At 42.4% G+C, this 22,482-nt stretch overlaps 1 protein-coding gene across 1 annotated transcript in view; it reads left to right on the top strand.

Annotated features, from left to right (window-relative positions):
• Positions 1-5,476: 5,476 nt before the first annotated feature.
• The window catches only part of NEDD9 (neural precursor cell expressed, developmentally down-regulated 9), a 116,927-nt gene continuing 99,921 nt past the window's right edge, over positions 5,477-22,482 (top strand). Inside the window, exon 1 of the mRNA XM_085571486.1 lies at positions 5,477-5,659. The gene's annotated coding sequence lies outside the window, so the exon portion shown is untranslated. The remainder of the gene's footprint in view (positions 5,660-22,482) is intronic.

Here is a 22,482-nt window from a genome sequence, read left to right as displayed (position 1 = left end):
GGTAAATCAGAGCAATGGTGCTGCAGCTCTTTGCACAGAAGCACAGACCTGTGCAAGCACAAGACACTAGAAACATGAGGGAAGGTCTTAAATGCTTCCTGTGTAAAACTGCCCACCAGCTAGAAAGATTTTGCTCTCACCACCAGATACCATAAACTTTGCTGAAAATGAGGACAGAAGATGGGAAAGGATATTCCAACCCCACATCATACAATTCCTTTCCATCTGCACCTTCAATGGAGGTTTGTTTTTATCCCACCAACACTCCCTGCTCTTGTGGGTAGAGGTCTCCTTTCAGGGCTGACATGAGCATTTAAGGTTCATTTATTCTCATGTCAGAGTTCTTCTTCAGCCTAAACAGCTTTCTTTTTTTTTCTGGGGTATATTTGCTGAAGTTCCTATAAACAGCAATTGTATCCCCTTGAAGCTTTTGTTTTGCAAAGCTAAACAAACCAATAGGCATTTTAATACCTTTTCCTAACAAAAAAAAACACCCCCTAATCATCTGCTTAATGAACCTAATGACCTCTCTTGGCATTTGTCCCAGTATGAATTGATTTTGCTTGGAAGTAGGTGACTAAATTTCTAGATAACATCTTGTTGGTGCTTTACAAAAGAGCACTGATATTTCTATGCCCTGCCTGGCAATTCAATTCCTTTTCCTTCAGGGCAGATCATGTTAGTGACCCCAGGTGGTCTTGTGATCAATTAGTACACAAGTGGCACCTTTGCATCTTTCCTTCCCCTCTGTACACAAACCAAGCATGGTGACTGCACAAGTCACATTCAGACTGACCCAGCAGCTCCTTCCTCTAAAGCACCTCTTGCCCCCTACACCAGCCTTGGCCCAGAAATGCAGATTTGAATGGATGAATGGTATTTCACCCAAAACAAAACTTTGCCTCTGAACACCTCCCACTTGTCAGCAATCCACAGACCTTAAACGAGTGCCACAATCTACACCTTTCTCATTTTGCCTTCCCTGTACACTACTACCTGACACTTCTCTCCAAAAAGGCCTCCCAGCCCTGCTGCTCACCCCTGTCTTGTCAAAACATTGCACACACGTCAGCCTCTGCACTGCTCAGTCATCCATGGAGTCAGGTTTTACATGGCCCCAGGGCCACCTTGGCTGGTTTTCCTAGCACCCACAAAAAGGACAAATGCTTTACTCCCACATAGTCTCTATTGGTCTGTCCTCTTCCTACTACACTAAAAAATACTGGAACAATGCACAAACTCTTGCTCAAGCAGTGCCAGTTATCACTTCATTATTTCAGGGAGAATATTTTGCAATAGCTAAAGATAGTCCTTGGGTTTTATGTTATTTATTTAAGTGCATGTTGAGCAGTCTAACCTTAGCACAGATAAACAAAGTATCCCAGAGAAATTTTAGCACAATAATCTACATGTCCTGAGAGAAAGTCATGCCTCAGAAGCTTTCCGTTAGAAAGCAATAGGAAAATGGAATTTGTAGTGCAGCTGACTATACATTATTAAGCTGATCATTTCACAGTACTTATTTCTATTATTTCTTTTGACTGCAAGCATCCCAAAGGTGGGAGGTGTGTCAGGAAAGCTGAGTTTGCTCTATCAGGCCCATTGAATGGCTCAGTTTGTGCTGCACCTCCCCTTCCCAGTGATCCCAGAACTGTCTCATTTGAGAGACACAGGGGCCACCTGGTCGGGTGGCGACTCTTGTGCGCTGCTGGCACTGCTTCCTGCAAACTTCTCCTGCACCCTGCTGCTAGAGTGCATCATAAAGGGCTCAGCTTACCCATTTATAACCCAGCTGTGTGTCACGCAACACTGCTACTTACACCATGCTCAGAATGCCCCTCTTGGATATGTATTTTCAGTTTCGTAAAACGCACCCGGAAGCCACGGTTTTCTTTTCCCCTCAGAGCCACCACTTTATTCAGCATCTAAACCAACAGAAGTCGGGAATAGAACTCTGTTTCCACTGGGTGAAAACATATCAAGTGCTTCGTGCTACAGCCTTCCTGGCAAGACAGAAAAGTCTCTAAGTCATACCCATTTTTGGACTGCAATGTCAAACCAGATGTGGGACCAGATTTACTGTAAAAGGCTTCTTCTGGCCATGAATAGTCTAGAAAATCTCTAATGCCCTGAGCACAATTTGGAGTAATTATAGCCTCACTTGTAAACCCAATGAGATTTATAATTTCACATAATTTTGACACAAGCCCAGTTGAAACTCAGTGGATTGTTTCACTTTTTGGTACCTGCCAAGCCTTCAGGACAGTTTCATTCCCTCAGCAAAGGCATTAACCCAGTGTGGCAAAATAAGATGGAGAGAGTTTGTACCTGGTTTCAATATGTCTATATTTGGGATATTTTAACATAGATTGTTCTTCCAGTGAAATAAAGAAAGTTTTTTTTGAGTGTTTAGCAGAGTCAAATCCCCAAAACACAGATCTATCTGAAACACAAGTTTTTCAGGAAAACCAAAATAAGCTGTTCCCAGGACCTCACTGATACATACTGATGCAGACACCCACAAAGTATAATTCCTATTTTTTATGACCAAGTCTCACTAGTTCCTTGTTCTTTATTGCTGTCATTTTTCAAGGCTTGTGTTGAGGAACACTTCCAATGTATCCATCTAATGTAGTGGCCAGGGAGAGAGGAAGTAGTTTGTAATGATGTTGAAAAAAAACAAGCCAAAAGTCAATCCTGACACAAAGAGACTCTTCAGTTGATACTGCCAAGGAGAAGAAGAGAAAGGGGGCATTAAAATGCCAGAATTTTTTATTGAAGACCACACTCCATAGCAGATCTGGGAAAAAAGCCTCAAGCCTTTTAGCTTTCAATCCACAGTCTTAACATTCTATACCAGTCTTGTGAACACTCATCTTACACTGGGGTGGCACATCCACCTCTTCCTGAGTATTTATTCTGCTTGCAAGCTTCATCACAGGTCCATTTACATCAAAGCATAGGAAAATTGGGAAAAAAAATCCAAATGAGCCACAACCAGAGGCTCGCTCTATTAAGCTTAATTAGCTAAGCAGTGCTCCAGGAGCAGCTGAGGGACTGCAGATCCTGTCTCAGAGGGGCACGGGGCTGGACAAGACTGCCTGTCATGATAGCCATGTTCCAGAGGCAATGAAAATGGGAAGGGGGCAATTACAGAAGTCCACGAGCCTGCTGTGTCATTTTGTGCAATGTCTGTTTTGTGTCATGTCTCATGCAACAACCGTGCTATGTAAAAGCAATTTGTGTAAAACTACCCTTTCCTGAGGAACTGGGGTGCAGATACGGACACAGCTCTGGGGGCTGAAGCTCAGACAGAACCTGATGAGTCTGAACATTGCAAGACACTAATTACCTCAAAGGGGGCTATAAACATACAGATTCATGGAGCTGTGGAAAGATGATTTGGCCACAGATTTACCTAGAAAAAAAAAAAGAAAAAGTTGGCCACTGAACGTTGGGGAAAATTATTACAGATAGTGTTTGGGGAAATAAATGGGTCTGTTGGACCAGTGTCAAATAAGAAGAGGATTTTTTGGAAATTTTGGCCAAGCAGCACTGTAGGCAGTAAGAGAATAAAAGAATTAACAGAGAGCAAATTATTCAGTAGAAAAGCCACTAGTGTTTATACCAGGAGTCCTTCTGTGAGGAGAAGGCTCTGTGAGCCAATAATACAGCAGTAGTTGATGTTTATAATGTGGATGCACTCTGAAACAAGCTGAAGCTGCCTGAAAGGAAGAGTCTTTTTTCTTTTGGTGTTTGAGCAACACCTTGTTGGTGGTTTTCACCGACTCTGTGGCCATCAGGAAGGATTGCCAATTTTCTTTTTTAGTTCAATAAGCTTGGAATTTGTTATGCAACCAAAAACTTTTAGAAAGCAATGGGTTTCATACACAGAAGAACACACTGACTTCCATGCCCATTTAAAATAACAAGACACACTGTTGGCACCAACCTGGACACACAGCATCAGTTTGTCCAGCTTTGGAAAATGAAAAGCTGGGAGTGAAGGCTTTGACTTGAAAGAGATGGGAAAACCTACGTCATTATATGTTTGTGCTCAACAAATTGCAGCAACAGCATCTGGTTATTCCTCTTCATTTAAAATTAATGTTTCATTTCTGGAGGAAGGAAGGTCCTCAGACATGTTACCTTACATTTTCTGCAAGATTTCTATTATTTGACTTTTCCAGGAGCATCTATCCACATCCCAGATGGATTTTTCTATTTGAAATTACAGCTCAGAGTTTGCAAACCTATGATGAGACTTCTGAGGATCAGACAAATGCTCTGCCTCTCCACTGGCACAGACAACAGCAATCTGCTCAGTGCAGCAGAATTTAATATCAAAAGAGTTACACACACCAACAAAAATATAAATTATTTTCACCAGTAAGAGACATCTTTTGTCAATATGTCACAGTTTGCCCTGAGGACTGTGCAGGTTAAGAAAATAATACTTTTACTTTATCAGAATAACAAATCCAGTCTACTCAGGCCTGATACAGTCTAACTTGCTGGATATTCTAAGGTTTTCAAATGCCTGAGGACCTTATCTGCCTTCTGCCTGCCCAGTTAATTTTGGAGGTAACACACACTCACAGCCCAAACACATGGTTGCAACTCCTGCCTTTGCAAAGGAAGGTTCATTTCTGTGGGAAGCAGAATTTCCAAACATGACCCACAGTGGCAGAGGTGTCTGCAGGCTCTGAGTCACCATCTGACAAGGAAAAGGTGTAAAAAGGAGAGGAGTCCTGCTTGCTAAAGCTTGGTGTCTGCCCCTGCTTCAGCTGCAGCAGTCCAGCACAGATCAGATCACAGGCCAGAGAGCTCAGCTAACAGATTTGTGGCCAGCTTGAAGCTGTTCCCAGTCATTTTGGGACACATGGTCATACTCATAAAAGCAGGAGCTGGTATTTCTTCCAGGCTGCTGCACTTGCAGAGGTGATAACCTCTGGGCCAGGGCAAGGCAGGCAACATGTTTTTGTGGACCTGAATCTGAAGCCCTGATATTGCCACCTCAAAATGAATTTAGCAGCCATGGAGCTAGGAACTGCAGCCAGCTTGGATCATGAAGCAGAAGGGAAATACACTCTTAGGAAGGACACCAGCATGACCATCTGCTGGACATTAGTGCCTTTCTCCTGAGTTAATTAGATTTTCCACTGCCTTGATCTGACTTTTCAGAGCTGAAAGAGTCTTTTTTAACACTGTAGCAAGGTTGGAAAAATCCTCAGGAATTAGGACTGCCAAGTAAATAATGATGATAAAATGAAATCATCACCCATCATAGCTCCACAAGTTTAGTAACTATAGGACAGTCACAGATGAGCACTGGACTCTCCCTGTGGAGTCTCTGATTTGAGGAAAACTCCACCCAAATATCTGACAACTGTGTGCAGCTTGCCAAAACAAGGCTTGACAAGTAGAGAGGAACTAAGAAAAGCCGGAAGTAGTTTCTCTTTTACAAAAAAAAAAAAAAAAAAAAAAAAAAAAAAAAAAAAGAGGGGAGACAGAGTAAAAATGTACTCCTACAGCCAAGCTTTCCGTATGGAGCCAATGGGCAGATGTGGTTTCCTTGGACTGCTCTGACCTACCGAGGACACGAGAAACCTGATGAGAAGGGTCAGAGGAGGGAATCAGGAGCAGAGTCCCTTGCAAGGTAAGTGTTGCCCAGCAAAACCTCTGTTTTGATTGCTGTGTTCCAGAGAGGAGCTGCTGTTCAGGTGCTGAGCCTGAGCCTGCAAGCCTATAAACAACCTGGTCCCTCTCCATTTGTGATGTGCAGTGACCTTGATGGTTTTAACAATGTAGATTTGAAGTCGGTGCTTGTTAAGGGCTAATTAATTACTGGTTTACCTTCACAGGCTTATTTGTTTAAATAATTTTTATTGTGTGACAACTGACCATCCCAATTTAACTCCTCTGACTGTTTGGATCCTGGTAAAATGTTTAATGAAGATACGTTTCATGAATAATCCAGGAAGTCCTACCTCATTTCCAACAGCAAATCAGGAAGTTGGCTGGTAGCAGTAAATTTATTTGCCACTCCTGTTTGAAACAGGGTCAAAACCCATGTACCTGGTGTTTGCCAAGAGGAAATACATTGTAAACTCTTCTGGACAAAGACCATCCATATTCCAAGCTGCATGTTACCAAATAGATCATTATCTCTTAATTATACCACTGACTGTATTTGTCAAATAGGCAATTTTTGGTTTTCTTTTCAGCATTGAGTTTACAGTAAAGTAAGCTTAGTCAGTCCTGGAAGCATCAGGATATACTGATAGTTCTCTAAGCAGAAGTTTAACATGTGACAAAGTTAAAATATAATTAAAATAGAGTTTTAAAGACAAAAGACATCACTCTTTGCAAGTGCAGATTTAACCTAGGTCTGCCTCAGTCTGTCCTGTTCATTCCAAGGCTTTCTAGCCTGTAGATTTTCATGTGGCTGAATTTACATTACAATCTTTTTTTCTTTATTTAGGCAATGCACAGTGATGGAGGAACATAATGTAATTGCTGTATTTTCTAGTCTGTGGTGGTGGGTGAGCTGTTTTCCAATGCTAGTGGCATTTGATTTCTGAAGTAAAAAATGTTTTGGTAAGAAAGCATCTGTGAACATTATTTGAATAACGACTATAAAGCTGTGTCAGCAGTACCTGCCCCTCTTTCACTTTCTGCAGCTGTTCACAACTGCTCTGTGATTGTACAGAGAATAAGTTTGAGTACTCAGGAAACATTATGTGGTGACCTGCCACAGGCAGCCCAACCTTTTTCCATGTCACCATTCAGGGCATGACAGGATATGACAAAAGGTTAATGAGGATATTACTTGAGACACATTCTGTATTGAAAGCAGCAAATGCATTGTTTTGCCCTCTTTCAGACTATTTGAAGGGTTTATTTCCTGGTCTAAGAAATACACTTAGAAAAATGTTTGTAGAGTAAATTTGGTAAGTTTTTTGCAACACCGGGGAATTTGTACTGAACTGACACTTCTGCCAAAAAGACAAGGCAAGGCTGGAGACACCTGTGTAGCAGCCTGACCTCACTAAAAGCAGCCCTCATCAGCGTTCTTGTAAATTACTGAAGTTGGCATCCACTAGCTGCACATCCAACAGATGGACCTCCCCAAGCCAGGAAATAACAGAGACAAAATCCATCTCAGTGCTGAGCCTTCCTCTGAAGCAATGCTGCTTCACAGGATCAGCTAAAAAAAGTTAATCTTTGCTGGTAGAAATGTGGTATGAACAGTAGGCAAAGCTTAACCAAGAATGGGCATTGGAGTGGGCTCAGGTTAAGTGCATGGAACATGAATTTTTTTGCCTGCTTCTCAGGAATATAAAGGAGAGCTGATAACAGCAACTTGTGCTTCATTAGACAAACCACACTGCCTCTTGGGATGAGCTGTGACTCTCCCACTAGAAGAGCCAGGGGACCCACTGTGGCTGAGAGATACAGCCTGCAACTGGATAGGAGAAATAAATAAACATGTGGGGACCAAGCTTTGAAGATGGGTGAGTCAAAACACCTCAGAGCAGGAGTATTCATAATTCAGGTCTGTGACAGAGGATATGAGAGAAGTGGCAACAGGGAAGGAGGAATCTGGTTTTTCAAGTGGGAAGGGAGATGAAGAAGGGAGAAGTAGTTTGGGGAAGGTATGGCATTCTCTGGCATTCTCTGAACAGTCCACATGAATTCCTGCTGCCAGTCTTCCCACCTACTCTTCTACCAAAAGTGAATTTTTCTCCTTACCACTACACCACGCATTTTAATTTTCATGGTTTGCCACAGAGAGCACAAACCTGATGGAGCTGTACACAAAAAATTCCTGTTCCTACTATGTATCTAGCCTGTCCTTCTACATTCAAACTTAGGACTGTTCTCTGCTCCTGGAGTTTGCCCTCAGTAATCAAAGTGGGCTAATTGATAATGACAGTTAAGATGATTTTAGAGTTACTCTGAATAACTTCAGTGGTAGGTTATTACTTGTTTTTTTTGCAAACAAAATAATTTTCATTACCTTACTCTCACTTAAATTTGCTCTTTCAAAGCAAATAATTCTTTAAGTGCCTGACCATACAAGCTTGGTGGCAGGCATTTTATCAGTAGTATATTTTAAATAAATATTGATATTTTAAAGAAATTTTAAAGTTGTGCTTTTAAGACTCAAAACTGGAAGCTATAGTTCTTGCCACTCAGTGGGAAAACATTTTGAATTAATCACACACTAACCAAAGAGTATGTAATGAATTTCAAACACTTAAAACACTCTTAACAGCATCTGGAGAACAGCCTGAAAAGCAGAGACTCTTTTCTGCCTGTGAATGATACAACAAATAGTGAAATATGTGAAATATATCCCATTACTTGTTTTGGCACGTGTGGTGGGCTGTGCCCAGACCCTCAGACTGTCCAAGATCACATCAACAGTTCTTCTCAGGCAGAAGTAAAAAAGAGATCTAAACAGATTCACAGAAGTTTTAGGCAGATCAGCATATTACAGAACAACAGTTAATGGTCCTCAATTAATCTTCACAATCCCTCTGATTTAAAACTCCGTGATTGTCTTTACATGGCATGACAAAAAACCTGGAAGGGTAATATGCCCCATAATTTATGCACAGTGTATTATTTTTGGAGAGACTCAATACATTGCCTAGATATCTTCCCTTGGGTAAGGAACAATCAGGGATCAGACCCATATATATATATTTGTGCTCTTCTCTCTGCCTAATTATTGACCAAGGTCCTCCTGGTTCTGTGCCTGAAAAGCATTGGATTCTCTGCTCAAAAACTGTATTCCAACTGTGCCTGTTGTTGCATCGTGGGTTCCCTGCCCAGGTGAAGGAGCTGGAACTAGGTGGTGTTTAAGGTTCCTTCCAACCCAAACCATGCCATGATTCTGTGATCTTCTACTTCTCTTTTAGAGAAAGTGTAATCTTTGTTTCTGGACTTTACTTGTTCTTGTGGAAATGACTGAAATATCCATGCATTCAGCATGAACAGGAAAAGCTCTAAAGGATTCTGTGGCCTTTAGGGATGCTTAAACCAGAGCTGGTCTACGTTCTGTGACATTTTTTCTCTAAGGTATCTTGTCAATCTGTTGGCTTCCTCCCACCAGTTGTCTGCTCCTAGAGAGGGCCCAAAAGTCTCTGCTAGAGGAATATCAGGGACTGAAACACCTGAGAAGAGGTTATTTGCTCATGTGTTCGTGGAAAGAATTAAAGAAGGGAAAATGACTCTTACTTTACACATCATCTGAAATGCAAGAAATGACCTCTTGTCACTGAGGTTCAAAGGTTGAGGGATGCTGCCTTGGCTCGCTGGGCACCAGCGTGTCCTTTCTTCACAAGCTCCACGTGAGGTGCTCAGGCAGGCAGTCATGATGGTCTGCTGCAGGGATTGGTTGCAGGGGGTAGATGAATCACTCACATCCCTATCCCCCCTCTCTGCCCCAGGCCACAAGGAAACAAATCTGCTTTTATTAAATTTCACCTCCCTCCAAATGATAGCTTATTTCTCTTTGAATGGATGAACTCCTTACTGCCAATACAGCATCTCTAAATGCCTCAGGAAGGACACCTCAGCAGGACTTTATTTTGCCTTGCATTACTCTTGTATGGCTTTCTAAAAATAAGACACCCTTGTGTGACAATAGCACTGATTGTTTCTACTCCACTTCAAAGTAGTACAGAAAATGTTCTTTTTCTAAAATATAACCAAAGAGCTTCAGAAATTTTGATTTTCAGAGGGGCTTTCTCCTTCCCTCTTAACACAGAATGTCTTGATCTGAGGTGAGGGAATAGGAGGCCTTTACAATCATTTAAGCCCCCATGCAGGTACACAGCTCACTTTTCAGCCCAGATAGGGACATGACCCACTGCAGTGGAGATGAGAAAAGAGCTCCTTTTTTGCTTTTCCTGAGACAGATATTCTTCAATTTATTTTATGGCTACAGATGACATAGCTGTCTAGAGGCACTCCGGTGAGGAGAAGCAAGGAGGAGAAGAGCCAGCGTGGGGGTGGAGAGCTGCAGCTCTGCCCCTCCATTTGATGTGGTCTCTTTTAAAGGTCACCCACTGGGACTTGACATCAATCAAACTATTTTAGTAAAAATGAAGATTTATATAACACATTTGTGCTATAGGTCTTGGCTCTTCTTTCTTAAATTACTTAAAGCAATATAATAACTTTCACAGGCATATCATAGAAGATTGCCAACATTTCAAACATTTCCTTGATGTAGAATGATCACAATTGAAAGGAATGTGAATTTTATCCAGCTGTCGGTAAGGTTTTGTTTTCCTTAATCCCTGAGACTAAATCATTGGATAGTTTTCAGCCTCCAAACCAAATCTTAATTGAGACTAGCTGTCATTTAGGTAACTGCACAATTCTTATAACTAAAGCACCTGGGTACATTTGAAGAAAGAATGGGACAGTCTCTGGGATGGGAACACTCATACTTCGCATTAGTGTGAGCTGGTTGTGCAAGAGAGTTCTCTAGCACACAGGAAAAAAACAATCAAACTTTCTTATCAGTAATAAAGTTCCTTACTTTGAAGTGCTGTTCTGCTCAAACCTGTGAGAGGTGCAAGGCAGCCAGAGTTCCCACAGACTGGCAATAAAGCTGGTGGTTTGTGCCCCCATATGCCATTTTGCTTCGTGCTGCATACACGAGGGATTTTTTTTTCCTCCAACATGAGAGTTCAGTTTATCTCTCAAACTGTTCAAAGCTAACACCTTCCATCCCCCAGCAAAAGTCACTAGTGGTAGGGTTCTATCTAGGCACTCTTCAGATGTGTTGAAGATAACAAGTGGTTCAGCAGTGACACTGAAATCAGCAGACAAGATCCTCACACAGAGGGGAAAACTAGAGATATTTCAGTGCCATTTCTACTGCAATAACTTGGAATACCTCCAAGCACTCTGGCAACCAAAAGACAACATTTTTCCACAAAGTAAGTCAGATCCCTTTTCATCAGGAGCAGAGGGCAGTTTCTGTCCCTTTTGCCAGGATCATCCACAGATGAAAGGAGATGTGAATGGAAACACCATGTACCCCTCTGTTCACCTCCCCGGCAGCAACAAATCTATGCCAACACCAATGCAGGGAAAAAGTCCTGTCAAAGGTGGGAGTGAGAGAGGAAGAAGAGAATAGTGTGTTTGCCATGTCCCAGAGTTTCCCCTCCCACACTCCACCCCCTGCCAATCTCCATAGCACCCCTCAGGCAACACAAGGAATGGTCTGGAGGCTTTGTTTAATTTGGAGGAAAACCTAGAAGTACTCTCAGTTCTCTGTGACTTGTCTGAGGAAGAACCATTTAAATTGTAATGCCAAGGCTTAGCTTTAACGAGGATTTTAGCCCAAACCTTACTTAAAGATTAATAATTTAGACGGGCTGTTCAGGTTGTGCCAGTGCCAGTGAAAACAGACAGGCTATTTCTTACCCTGAAAACAAGTAGGGAAGAGGTGAAATCCAGGAAACCCTGGAGGGACCCATTTCTCCCTTTCTAAAAGGACTGTGGATTCCTAGCCTGGGACTGCATATGTAACCTTCTGGTAATTAAAATTAGGTCAGAGGTGTCTGGGTTTCTGCACCACAGCTTGTCCCTTTTAAACAGAGAGTGAAAGTCATTCCTGCTTCACAAGGGAGACACAAGGGTAAATTCAACATTGTGCACACCAACATTGTGCTGAGCACCAACCTGGGCACCTCAGTACTTCATGGCTTTTATTCCAAACAGCACCAATCCGTCCTAGAAACAGAATTACATGGGGTTTTTTTATGTAAGCTGTTGAAATTTCACACATCAGTTTCATACTTCTATTTCATGTCAGGATTCAACTAAATAATGAATCCCAGTGAACATTTTGCTTTAGAAAAGCATTCCAAATAAATACTAATAGGCTTTTGATATTTTTGAAGCTATACTGAATGCATAGCTTAATGATAATGAATGGGTGACTGCTGCTTCTTATCACAGCTCTCAGAAAATTTGCCAAAACCCTACTAATGGAATAGTACAGATTGGGGAGCAACTGGCTGCAGGAAGGGATGTGGGAGTGCTGGCAGGGAATAAGTTCCATGTGTGCTAGAAGCACATGCTGGCAGCAGGGACAGCTGGCAGAGCCCTGGACTGCACTGGCAGGAGCACAGCCAGCAGATGTGGTGAAGTGGATTTTCCCCTTTGTTCTGTGCTCACTGGAGCATATCTAGACACGGTGTCCAGTTTCACCCATCCAATACAGGAAAGGCTCCGATAGCCGTGGGTGAATTCAGTGTAGGCCATTCACTAGAATGGCCACAGCTGGAGCACCCAGCCTTTGAACAGAGGCTGTGGGACCAGGAATCATTCTGCCTGGAGAAGCGATGGCCTTGGTGGTGATCTGACACCCTACAGGACCTACAAGAAGGTTACCATGAAGACCAAGACAGGCTCTTCAGAGGCACATGATGAGAGAAGGAGAGACAAAAACTGTACCTCAAATCAGGGGAGTTTCTGACTTGATGTGAGGAAAGTAATTTTCCCCAAGGACAGCCAAAGCATCAGCAGGTTGCCCAGAGACACCACAACATCTCCATCCTTGGAGATTTTCAAGATCAGCTGGACAAAACTCTGAGTGATCTGGGGCCTACTTTGAGTAGGAGGTTGAGCTCAAAAGGTCCTTTTCCTACCTGAACTATTCTGACATTCTCATACTGTAAACTGTTATTTGCCATGAAAGAAAAAGTATCAATCATCACGGAATATCTCTTGACACATAGGCTACAATGACCTGTGTCCCTTCTCTCCAAGAGCACTGTATCCACTTAGTTAAGGAACTTCTGAGGCAAGAACTCAAAAATTATTTTCATTATAACTACGTGAGCGGTCACGACTAAATGCTGATCTGCCAAGACCTGGTCTGGAGCCAGGTGAAGTAACTGGAAAGTTTGAGGGTACACATCAGCTGATGCAGATGTCCAAATTTGAACTCATTATTGGCAACTCAATTACACTCCGTGAAAAGACGTACTTAGGCAGAAAACTAAAATAGGTCAGACTGATTAATGCCAAAACACATTTACTCTCCCCTGACTACAAAGGGAGTCTGACTACTCCAGCTATAGCTATGTATAGTGCACACCTGTGCAGTCAAATCAGGGGGTTCCTGCCCCTATTGACTTCAGTAGGGGGATAAACTGATGGATTATGCTTGAAGTCTACTGAGGTCAGCACAGTCAGACTCTGAAAAAAATTGTAGAAAGTCCATGCAGAAATGTATTTCTGGTGCATCTTCCAGCTTAGAGTCCTAGTCCCACAGCTTTACCATGTAACAGTTATATATTGAGAATATATTTTCGTCCTTCACTATCATGGGTAGTGAAGTTTTGAGGATGATTACAAGAGACTGGGTGAAATTGTACAGCAGAAAACATGAGGAAAGCTGAAGAGAAAAATACCTGACTACTAGCATATTGTACAAGTTATGAATGTGCTGTGGGATCTGATAACTTCTCCCTGAAGCCTAGAAACATTGTGCCAAGCTTCTTCCCATGTCCATGACATAGGAAATATGAATCTGTTCTCATAGCCCTAGCAGAGGAAAAAGCTGGTGCCACCTTCCATGTTATCAGGGGGAAAGTTGCAGATGGAGTTGAGCTGCCCAGGCTGAAAAGGCCTTAGGGAAGCCTGAAAAAGCTGGGGTTAACTCTGTAATTTCATAGTCTGTTTCTGTTGGCAGAAGCAGGAGGCCGCAGGGTGAAGTGAATCAAGACTCCAGTCCCAGTTAAAAATAACAGCGTGGGAGGAGAGGGCTGTTGCAAGGTGAGGAGAGAAGGCCAGTGGCCAGTTCTGCTTCTAGACAGGCACTTGCCTGGGAGGTGGCACAGGATGAACGGTGGGACTACTGCTCATCCTGGCTGGGACCTCTTCTAGTGGAAAGCTAGCCAGCTGAGGAGCTGAGCCTGGGTGAGGAAAGGTGAAGGAGGGTCTGACTGCTTCCCCAAAACATTCCCAGTGGGGAAACAGAGCAGAAAAGAGTGAGTGACAACAGCTGAAAGACAGTGACATTCCCACACACTGAAAATATGTTTATCTTGGTCAGTAATATGTTTAGGTTGGAAATTAGAATAAGGTTTCATTTCCTCTTCATTTCACTTATTTTCTTCAGTCTTCAGCATTTTTGCCTCCACAAATAAAACAATGTCCAAACTAGAATCCCTCCGGCATCCACTCTCCATTAAAAAATGCCTGCAAAATTACTCCTCTGTCTGCACCCTGATGATGGGCAGAGCTACAGCAGTACAAGGCTATAAATGACAATCAGGTCTCAGAGAAGCAATACCTTGCATTAGGCAAAATGAAATTAAGAAAACAACAGAAAAGCTTCCAAGTACAGAGGTCTGAAGAAATGTCACGTGCCCAAATCTTATTTGTTTCCTCTTAACAAATATGCCAGCCTACAAGAAAGTGTTAACTTCCCCCATCAGCCTTCACCACACTATTCTGTGTTGTTTCATTTTCAGCTCACATTGTCCATGTTCCCATTTCATTTTATTTACATTTTAATTTGCATTCCTCCTATGTTTACTAAGCCACCTCCAGGTACTCACCACCTGTCTATCTACACAGTGGCACTCAGGACACAAAGTGTTAAAAACAGGAGGGAGATGATCATGACGGACAGCATGAGCCCTAAAGGTCTTGCAGGTAGACAGTACACTTGTCTATATACTTTGGAAACCCTTTGATACAGATCAGTCCCTGAGTATTCATGCCCCATCTCTAGCTTTCTCCCTGCATGTTTTACCCCTCTCCTCCTGCAGAGCCCCTGACACTTGCTCTCTAAGTAGCTGGCAGCAGGCACACAAGAAACAGTGGCTTGTGCTGCATGAGCTGGCACAGAAAAACCCACGCTGAATGAGCTGCACATCTAGAAACAGCTCCCACCCAAAGGAAAGTGTTACAATTACCATCACTATTGCAATTACCACAATTAACGTCTTATCTCGACTCCCAATCACGTAATAGAAAATTCAGATCCACTTCAGACCCTCTCTTCCCACTTTTAGAAAGTAGTTTTGCAATTCTTGTGTAGTTACTCAGGAAAAAAAAGAAAGTAATAAAGCCAATTATCTTGTCCATGAGTCATGCCACTTGCAGGCTTAGCACTGTGAGCTGAATTCCCCAACTGATCTCACCAAAACAGCTCTGTGGAAATTTGACACAGTGTTCGGGAATGCCAAGCCAAGCAAGCACACAGTTTATCAAAACAGGCTTTTCTAAATCTGTCCCTTGAAGCTAAACAAGCACATGGGCAACACCTTCTCTATGAAAAGTAGGACCCCAGCCCTTAAACCTACTCCATACTTTGGCTCTAGCATAGCTACGAAAATAAATTTGTGCTAAAAATCACCCCATCTAAAACCTGGTCAAAAGGAATGCCTCAGTATGGACACAATCATATTAATGTCACAAGTCCTTCTTCTGATGGACATTTACTCCAGTTGGGAAATGAATCTAGGCTACAAATGGGTGTAAAGTCAAGATTCTTTCAGCTTTCCGAGAAGGCAAAGTACATTAAAAAGCATGAGATGTGTTACACACTTCCTGTGCAAAAAGCCTTGCTCTGCAGTGTTTGTATCGGAAGGAAGAGGAACGCCTTACAGACAGAATCAAGAGGCTTTTTCAGTGTATTTGTTCTGCAGGCACTTATTCCCGGCCCATGGCATGTTAAGCAGGATTGTTCAGGTATCACTCACATAGAGGATGTGGATACACTTACATTTTACCACATCAGTGCAGCTCACACACACCCGACAAGCTTCATAGATTGCCCACACTGACCTCTGAGGTGGTGGAGGCAGATCATTCGGGAGTGAGACTTATCTCTACACTGAGTAATAACTCTTTGTCTCTCTCTTTCAACTCCTGTCTCCCTCTCAGAGAGGTTAGTGAGCCCCTGCTTCTCACTCCTACTTAACTCCCACCATACCTCATACTCTCCAGAGTGCAGTCACTTTGTGTAAACGCTGTGTGCCTGCTGCCCCTACTTCTTTCAGCCTCCTAAGTTAGCCAGGAATGGCTTTGCAGTGTGCCTGCTACCTAACATAAAACAACCCCTCTTACGTCCAAGTGCAACCAAATGTCTAACATTTCCATTCCTGTTGCACCTATGGAAGAAAGCTGGTGAGGTCAATCTTGATTCACATGTGTACAAGCCAATACTTTCAGTCACTGACAGGTCCCTGCTGTCCACAGTTGACCAAGAAGCTCATCCTGATACAGACTTTCCTACATATAAATGTGCAGTACATCTGTTACTGCTCAGCCTTTAATGTGTTTATGTACAGTTTGCCTAATACTCTGATCTATGTTATTTACATACTGATGATATAACAAATTTGAAAAACAGTTGTAACACAAAAATTCAGTGCCTCATGGGCTCGCAAAAAAGCCATCCTTTTTATTAAGAGCTTTATCCTTTCACATTCCTCCTGAAAGGCTGCCCACAGCTCAAATACTACTGTGAAAGCCTTCACCTTTGCTCAGTACTTGCAATGTTCAGAAGTGAAACAAACCCAATAGTAACATCCTGGCTGCAGAGCCAAATAATTGGTAGCCATGAGGCGAAAATTATTATTAGATCCATATTTTATCCTTGTGTTTTGAGCAGCCTTGTGATACTGAGCCGAAATGTGGCTTTCCTCTCCAAGGAATTTAATCACTAGAATAGCACAAAGCATCTATAGATGCTTCCTCCCTAAAGCCCCCACACTGTTACCACAGAACCACTCCAGTGGCCCTTTGCTGGGTCTTCTCACACATCACAGCTCCCGAGCACAAGACACCCTTGTCCAAGGGACTAGGGAAAAGCCTTGAGCTATGGAGATAGGGGTGTATCCTGCCTGCTTAACACACACCAGGAATGGCAAATGGAGTACTGGATATGGGAGAAATCAGTCCTGTCTAGAGCTTCTGAAACTCATTAATTCACTTAGCCTGGCCTGCTTGAACTATAATGCCCACTGTGTTTTTACCTGTGCCTTTACCACAAACTCTTGTGCCTTTACCACAAGAGTTACCAGAATTATATTTTTTTGGAAAGTATTCAGTGCTTACTTCATGTAACAGGCAAACCCTGCTTCCTGAGTTAAGTGGTCAGTTGCTGGCATTGAAAGAAAAAGGCATTTTTAGTTGCCCATTTTCTAACCCATATATCTAACCTCCAGCACCTAACCACCTTGCTATGTCCAGAGATAATCTCCCATTATTAATTCTCTCCCTGCTTTCAGTTGTTAGTGGACAATTATAAAATGTCATCTTTGACAAAATAAATTGATTTAGATTCTCTCGCCTCTCTTCAGACAGCACAGTTCAGCCTATACTCATGCAGCTCTGACAGTCTCTGTTCCCAGCCCATCTGTCAAAATCCTTTTAAATCTGTAAACATTTCTGAAATGGTCTCATTAATGCTGTGCACATGGAAATACCACCTCCTTGACCTTTACTCAGCAATCTGCTGGGATCGGAGACAGTAACATTTGCTTTGGGTACACTGTATCACACAGGGACTGCATGTTTAGCTGACTATCCATTACAAACAAGCCTGAGTCACTGGTTTCCAGAACACAGTCTCCCAGACAAACAGCGCAGCTATAAAAGCACATCTTTGCTCTGTTAGCACCTTGAATTTGGCTGAGGATTCAAGTACATGTTTTTGGGGATGAGATCAGTTTACCAGACAATGCAGAAGATGTTAAAGAATAGGCCTGTCTTTGACATTGTCATTTATTACTTCATCTCTGGTTGCATCACCATCATTGTCTTTGTCTAATGAAATAAGTCATGTGTTCTTGGATAAGAACCCAAGGAACTGATTACTCTGAGCCTCAAAGAATGAGCCCTTTGGTATATCCCTCAGGAACATCAATTCTGAATGCCTCCTCATTTACAATTACTTTAGAGACCATGACTATTAGCCAGATTGAAATTAATTTGATGTCTTTATTTATTGTTGCTGCCTTATATTGTTACAGCATGGATGTTTGTTTCTTTTACTCAGAGCATCATGTGGAACAAAATCATATCTTACAGAAATTTCAAGAGGTGTATATTTAAGCTGGTGTCAAAAACTTCACCAATCAGACACCATCTTACCAAAATTACATTTCAATTAGTTCACAAGACAATTTTACATTGATTACCATGAATTATATTACTTTTTCCTAATCCCTTCCTAACTTCAGTTCTGTATTGGCTTTCCTGTGATTTGCCCCAGAATTTATCAGATTGCTACCCACTTTTCAACTATTTGAGCCATATCTCCCATTTTTTCCTTATTTTTGGCTTCAATGCCCAGACAACTGGCTTCATTCTTTTCCAGTTCATGGTGCTGAAACATGATGGAAGTACATATGAGTGCAGTAAATGAGAACATACTTTTTCTCAGGCTGCAGCAGAAAAACCTGTGATTTTTCTTGGTCATTCTGATTTCTTCTAGGTCACGCCTCCTCTGCCAGATTACAAAGGATATTTCTGCATATGAGCACAAACATGACTGCTTAGGGGAAAGGAAAAAAAAAACAGAAAACCTTTTTAAAAGTTAAACTCTCAAAGAAAAGAGTTAAAACGCTCAAAATTTTCACCTTTTCTCTTCTTTTGGTCAGGAGAAGAAACCTGTTGGAAGAGTTGCAGGTGGAATCTATCCCTTCTCACACCAACCTCTTTCTGAAGTGATGCAACTCCATCACTCCAAGCCACACCATTTGTTAAGCTTTGGGCAGCACCAAAGACAAACACAGCCAAATCTGACAGATCCCTCCACCAGCACTCCAGTGCACATGACCAGTAATGAGGGGATAACCCTCCTGCCTTCCTTCAGCACCTTCTTTCCCTGAAAGGAGCAACAGGTTTGACTTGGGGCAAGGAAACAGGGCAGATACAATATGGAAAGAAAAAACTCCCCTCTCTAAGCATATTAGCCCTTGATTCCTCTGATTCTTTTAGGATAACCTCTCTCCATTGCACACACATTAGAGCAAATGCAGACACCAAAAGAGGAAGGAAGGAGGGAAGGAAGGAGAGAAGGAGGGAAGGGACAACTGGCCTTCAGGAGATTACCATTTCTTCTTAGTGCATCTCTGTGCATTGTCATTACCATAGGTCTGCACAACTTGTGCTATTTAAATAAGGGATAAATTGGTGACAATTTGAGATTAGCTGTCTGTGTAAAATGATAGTGAGAAACAGAACAGAAACAGAAACATCCCAGCCTGGACACAGTAAAACAGATTAGTAAAGACCAGTATCTCAAATTTCAGGCTGGAGTCTACTGCTGTTTCTAGTTACATAAATGAAAACACAAGGCAATCTATCAATTCACTGCTACCTCACACTCTAACTCGCGGTTAAATGCCTGCAACAAGAGCTCAGGTGACCTTCCAAATCCAGGTGGAAGGTTTTAAGAACTGAATTATTACTTACATACCACAGCAAAGTAAGTGATACTCTGAAGTGTCTTTGACTAATGTATTTTGTCTAACATTTCATGTGCTCCAAAATTGAGTCCTATTTTTCACTTCTGACAAGAAATAGGATCACTTGTGTGGCAAGCTTTACTGATTAAGGTTGAAAACAATTTGTCCAATATTACTGCCACCTCTGTTGAAGAAGGAACAGCTGCTACCCTTCACACCAACTTTAAAGGGTAAAGATGGATGGCTGGAATCTGCACACGCATTCATGTGTCAAGCAGGAGGAAAGGAAAACACTGGCAAGACCCACACTATAAGACATCTGGGCCCAGAGAACAGGCATCCACTATTTAAGGAATGACTCCCTGATGCTCACTTTTGAAAGTGGAACAAATATTTAGTGCTGGCTCTGAATTTTCCAGCTTTCGAGTTTAGAACAACATGAAACAGCCTTTGCAGCATGGAGCCATTCCACACTGATTTGCTCATTGGGCTTGGCTTGCAGGGCTACTCTGGGGATGGTCAAGCCTCAAGAGGTGATCACTGTGCCTTGGCTGGCTCTGGAGTGAAGCCACCAAAGATTATTGGAGGTTTCCAGAGGCCTCACCATCATTTCATTTAAGCACCATTTCCTTGCTGATGCCAATGCTTGGAAAATTAGGTAAGAGTGAAGGACTTCCTGAAATTAAACAGGGCTGTGACACAAGATGATTAAGAGGATTTTGGGAGGGGGCCTTATACAAAGTCTTGGACTCCACCTTTTTCTCCCTTTTTGTCAGCAATATGCTTCCCCTCCCACAGCTTAGCATGGTGCTCTCCCTTTGCCAAGCACACTGACTCCCATCAGGAAGGGCAGCAGCAGCTATCACAGCAGCATAGCGGCTCAAGGGCAGAGAAAGCCTGCACTGACCTAAGGTACTTGATGTAAAGCAATTTTATCAAGAAGCAGCAGGCAGCTGACCTGCTGGAAGGGACCTTTTTAGTCAGTCTTTTTGAATCAGGCAAGGGCAAGGACCATTTGTCTGAGGTGTCAGTGGAAGGTGGAGCACGAATTATTACATAAAGCCTCTTTCAACCCAGCCCATGCTGTTTTCTCAGGGAAAGTCCTCTAGGACTTGTGCCTTTGAGATAATTCTCTGCAATTTCAGATTGGAAATTTTAAAGTTTCATTATGGAACAAATGAGTATTAAGGCTGCCCTTGATGGCAGAAGTAGATGGATTTCCTCAGACTCTTTTCATGGCAAGTCCTGGGCTGTAACTCTTTTCATTGGCTCTCAAAAGCAGCAGGGAGCAGGGGAGATAAAAAAGGTAAGAATAAAACTCTGAAGGAGGAAAACCCAGTAGAATGCAGCACCAAAGCAAAGAGACGGAGAAGAGAGTTCTTGAAATTAAGTCCTATAGGAAGTGGGAGAACAGAGGAGTAGGTCAGCCTCTAACAGTTCCTGCCCCGTCAGCAAACAAATCATCACTCCCAGGATCTTGTCCAGATTATTTACAAGCTCATTTACTGGCAGTGTCAGCAACTCTACAGATCACACAGCATTGCTAGTGGCTGTGGGACAGGCCATGGGTAAGGAGGGTGAATGATTTCAGTCCTACTTGGTTGGACCTATGTGGTCCCTGTGTTGTTGGAAAACCCTGTAGGCACTGCAGACTTCTTGAAAAGCCTTATGTTCATCACAAGAGATGTCAAGAATGCTCCCCCTTACTAATACACATCTTTAGTGGTCTGTGTGGGAAACATCTCCAGTTCCTCAGCATGGCAAAAGAGGGTCTGGCCACAGCTATCATGGTGAGCCCCCACCTCCTCCACGGAGGTCTCTCCTCCCTTCCTGCAGGGTGAGGATGTCAGAAAAAGCTGGAGTCACTAGAGGAGAGCAGTAGAGGTAGGATCAGGATGGATCTCAACAAAACTCAGTTCTCATGTCGTCCAGCCTCTGAGTACATGCCCATGCATTCAGTGGTGCTTCACTGCACAGCCCAAACCTCCCCACAGCCCTCCCTTCAGAGACACCATCCTTTTTATTCTATGAGTGCTGTCTGGAAAGCATCAGAGAGAAAGTAAGTACCCCTAAAATAATGTGGGAAAGGCCTCTGGTTTGAGTAGTTCCACTAAGAGACTGGCTGGGCTAGATTTCCTTTCCCTCTCAAAGAGCATTTGCAGAACTGTCTATCATGGGGGACACTGCTTTACTGCTGAATCCATAATAAACCGGACTAGAAATAAATCTCCTGTGTGAGAGAAAACTTTTGAGGCTTTGACAGAATTATTCTAGAGAAAAACCTAAATGTACAAAAACCAAAAAAGCTAAAATACATCTAGTCCTTCTTTCTCTCATTGTTTTTGTTGGGATTTTTTCCCAGCTTTGAGCACTTCAAAATATATTGATTTTTTTTTTCTTGTTTTGGGGTCCTTATGACTAAGTTTTTAAAATTAAGGTAATTTTGAGGTAGAACTTTCGTTTTGAGCTAGAGTTTACTATGCAAAAATATCAAAACAGGCAATTCAAATAAAAAAAAATCTGAATTTTTTACACCTAAGTCTCTCAGAACTATTAATTATCATAGAAAGGGTTAGTTTTAGACAAAGTAGGATCTAGGTTTGATATAAAAATTATCTAGAAAAAAAAATTCCCAAACAGCTTATTTCTAACCAGGCTGTCAAATGCCTTGTGTTCTCGTCCCAGGGAAACTGTTTTGTAAACTGAAACTTACTGCCATTGCAAAAGCAGGAAGACTTCTCTGACGTCCACAGCTTCCACGCTTAGAAAAGCACGTTCCAGTGCACCAGAAAAAACTGACCTCTTATAATACTGCTTTGAATGCACAATCTTCTGTGTCATTTGTTCAACAATGACAATAAAAAAGTTTATATGCAACTTTGAGTTTGTGACAGCTGGCAGACAAGAAAATAGATAGAAACTGCTTTCTGATTGCTCCTGTGTACATCTGAGCACTGCTAGGGCCACCAGAAAGGTACAAATCCCAGCCTTGTCTGGTGTTAATCGCTTAGCA

The sequence above is a fragment of the Lonchura striata genome, chromosome 2, assembly GCF_050655825.1.
Source record: "Lonchura striata isolate lonStrDom1 chromosome 2, ASM5065582v1, whole genome shotgun sequence".
In the NCBI taxonomy this organism is placed as follows: domain Eukaryota; kingdom Metazoa; phylum Chordata; class Aves; order Passeriformes; family Estrildidae; genus Lonchura; species Lonchura striata.
Note: the sequence above shows the minus strand (reverse complement) of the source record. Positions and strands in the feature narration are given on the sequence as shown.